A 4,208-nucleotide genomic window follows, 5' to 3' on the forward strand; every position below is an offset into this window, starting at 1 on the left:
AGGCCTCCTCAATTTTCCTTCGGTTTGTGAGAAGATCCTTCAAGAACTTTTCATACTTTGGAATTTGTGCAACGAATTATATAAATGGGATATTGATTAGAACGGCATTTATGTGTTCCAGAAACTTCTTGTAATCCTCAGCTTGTTTGTCTTGCTTGGCTAGTGTCACACCCCGTTAAAGCGGAAACACGAGGCATGGCAGTATAAAGGGTTTCATAGCAAAAGTTTAAAGATAACACCAACCATAGTATTAAAAATCATTACAAATTTACAATGAGTTTGAACAACTTTTTAAAAGAAATTACAATGTATTTAAAAGTCAACACATGCAAATGCTCCTACAAGTATTGTGTCTCTACGTGCCTCTTACTAGATGATTCCTGAAAAAGCATATAAAACGAGCGTCAACTATAAAAAATAGTTGGTGAGTACTCACAGATTAAAAATAATATTGGTTTCAAGAATCAAAATAAAAGTTTTGATAAAAGTTTCCATAATTAAAAGTATATTGCTAAAATGAGTTTTCACGAATCGAAATAATATTCATTGTTACAAGGAACAAACAATTTCATTGCTAAGACAAGTATATAAGTTTTCAGTAATAAAAGTTCGTTGCTATAATGAGAAACAAAGTTCGTTGCTATAATAAGCATAAAAGTTTCGTTGCTAAAATAAGTATACAAGTTTCATTGCTAAAATAAGTATACAAGTGTCGTTGCTAACATGAGAATACAAGTTTCATATGTGCATAAAGATTCGTATGTGCATCAAGTTTCCATTCATGAGTTCACAACCTAAGCCTAACGACCGAATCGAGCCCTATTGACTACTATGTGTATCGCAAACATAGTGTATAAAATGGTAAAATGCACTCAAGCGAATCGTGCGAGTGAAGAGTTGTCTACCTCCTGATAGCGCTATCCATAATAACCATAGGCTCAAAAGAGTTAATGAGTTGTGTCTAGAGATTCCAGGGACTTGACCGCGATACAGTCCTCATGAATTAAAGTAACATACACATACATGCGGAATATAGCAACCAAGTTTCATACGTGTCAAAATAAATACAACGAACATAAAAAGTTTAGGACATGCTTTTCCACCCTAAACATTTAAAAACCGAAAATAGGGGAGTGGTGAATACTCAAAATACATCGTGATGATACAAATGGTGCCTTGAACTATGCTCCACTCGTACCACTATCGATTCCTACAATAATGGTATTCGTTAGTGAGTCTCTAATCGAAATCTAACACTAGTATACTTACTACTACAATAGAATTATGCCAATATTGTGTCAAAATTTAATATTGATAAGTTACTAACATTTTTCTATGAAATTTAGATTTCTATTAATCAATTGTTATATATCAATTTAAGTGGAAAAATTCCCATTATTGAAATATTAATATTTAACATTTTAAGAGGTGTTCCAATGATTAAATATTCTAAAACTGAATCAATTTAGTTCTAAACTTTCCCAAACTTTTTATTTCAGTTTCAATTGAAGTCAAAGACCTTAAGATATTTTTTTTTTTAATTTTTGATTTGTCTTACTATTTTTCACCATTTAATTCCTTGAATAATCATAAAATCATGGAAAAATAGTAAATTATCATGAAAAATTCTTATAATTTTTGTGTAACTGTTTTACAGTGTACATAATCTGGAAAAAATAATAATATGTGTTTTCAAAGAGTTTAATATAATTCTTCTGATTTTTGTGTATTTATTCTATAAAAATAGAAATAAATAGAAAACAATTTCAAAAATTCACCAAACTTTTATTAGAAGTGTTATTACATATATAAAAGCTGAGAAAAATATAAAAGTTGGTCTCCAAACAGTTTATATATTTTCTTTGTTTTATTCACTTAAATAAGCATTAATTCATGAATAATTATTTAAAAGTAAAGGAAAATTACCAAACTTTTTGTGATACTGTTATTAAATATACGTAAGCTGGGAAAAATATTAAAATGGATTTATAAACTGTTTAACCCAATTTTATGATTTTTGTGCATTTATTCTAATAAAAATGAGGATAAATAGAAAATAGTTTCCAAAATTACCCAAACTTTTTATAATACTACTATTTAACATTCTTAAGCTGGGAAAAATATCAAAGTGGATTTCTAAAATGTTTAACCTAATTTTATGATTTTTGTGCATTTATTCTAATAAAAATGGATTTAAGTGTATTTAGTCTTGGGAAAATAGAAGAAAAATAGCATACAGAAGAGAAAAATCATCAAAATTTTTATGTAGCATCCTAATATATTATAAGGTGTTTTGGTAAATGTTAATGAGTTTTGGATGAGTAAAACTATTTTTCCTGTTTTTAGTCCATTATAAACACAAAAAATCAAGAAAAATAGATATACATTTTGAAAAATTCCCAAAATATTTTTCTGCGTCTTCCACATAAGGTAGAAGCTGCGAAAATTATTAGATAGTCTTTTTATATTTTCTAAAGTGGTTTTATGATTTATTGAAGCTAAACAAAAAGAAAATTCAAACCCATACTAAACAGTAACAAAAATCGTTAAAACTTCATGAGAGATGTTTATTAACTTAAAGAGTCATCCAAAAATATTTACAGAATTTATTTACAAGTGTAAGTATTTTATATGCTTTAACACTCTATTTTCTTATTATTTTCATGTAAAAATAAAGAAAATATATATTGAGCTGAAAATTCCAGAATGCATCTTCGTACAATTTAATATCAATGAAAAATCGTTTTTCTATTTTTGATGTCGAAAAACATGCCTAAAGGCTCAATAAATTATAGAGAAAACTTGATACTTGTGATTTTGGTAAAGATTATTGATGTTACTTTGAGATTTTTTGCAACATGTTCCATAGACTTTTGAATCAAGATCTTTTTGTACCTCTTAATACATGATGTTAAGTGCTCAAAATAAATTTTCCTAGATTTTTAGTGAGGAATAAGACCTTTGAACATGCAATACAAAACTAGTATTCACAAAAAGGTGCTGATTGAGCAACAGTTTTGTAAAAATTGCTAAAACTCGAAATATTGGAATTGTCCAGTGAGGTCAGATGGGTTTGAAAGCTAACTCAAAATATTATATTTGAGATAAAGAATATCGAATTTTGGTTAAGAAATGAGTGAGATATGGCAGTTTAAAGTCAGGTAAAGAAATCTGGCAGATTGCATGCATGATAATTGGTTAGAAAAGTGAGTTTTCATCATTTCTTTGAGTAAATTTTTTGAAATATTTTAAAGATATCATGATCCATGCATGTTATGGTCATGTTTCCAGAGATTAAATATAATTAAAAATCATAATTTACATGCATGCATTAAAATACAAAAATCTTATTTCTCAAGAATTCTTAAAAATAAGTTTGATGTTTTGATCCTTAAAATCGATTTTTGCACTAAGATCACGAACATTCAACCTTGTTTAACATACATGAATGGTGTTAAAACACATCCATGATTTTCTAAAAACCATTTTAACAAAAAGAAAACAAGTTTGAAGAAGATAAAGAAGTAGAAGAAGGAGAAAATGCAAGAAAACATGTAAAACTTGAAGGAGGATGAAGGAAAATCGTGTTAAACCTTAATAAACACCACTAGATGATGAAGATTTGAGTATCTTGAGTGTTCTTGGACTTATTTTCTGGAGAAATTTCGTGGTTCTTAGGGGGAGAAAGAGAGAAAATGTGTGTGAGAGTGTGAGAGAGAAATGAGAGACATGAAAGAAGAGTGTGGGAGTGAATAACTTGATTGAGTGTTTTGGGAAGAGCTTTCTTGGGAGGTGGAGGCCGACTTTAAGAGGGATTAGAGAGGGTTTTAGGAGGCTTTTAAAGCTTTACTTTGAATAATTATGGCCTCCTAATCATTTTTATAAAAATCATCTTTAGTTTTTATAAAAATCATCTTTAGTTTTTACAAGGTTCACTTGTATTTTGTCTTATAAATTAAGGGTAAATGTCAATGACTTAAGTTTTATTTTCCTTGATTGAATTTTCCTGAATTTGGTTATATTAAATTGATATTATGTGGTTCATAACAATTTTATGGAATTTTGGGTGTTAAAATTTATAAATTTGAGTTTTTAGGGCTTTTAGGGTTTTGAGGAGTTTGTAAGTCTTTAGATATCAAAATTAATTAAATTTTGAGACTTCAAACTATTTTATAGTTTCATAACTCTTATTCAAGTTAGAAATAATG

The sequence above is a fragment of the Lactuca virosa genome, chromosome 2 (assembly GCF_052849685.1).
Source record: "Lactuca virosa cultivar CGN04683 chromosome 2, Lactuca_virosa_CGN04683_v6, whole genome shotgun sequence".
Classification (NCBI taxonomy): Eukaryota; Viridiplantae; Streptophyta; class Magnoliopsida; order Asterales; family Asteraceae; genus Lactuca; species Lactuca virosa.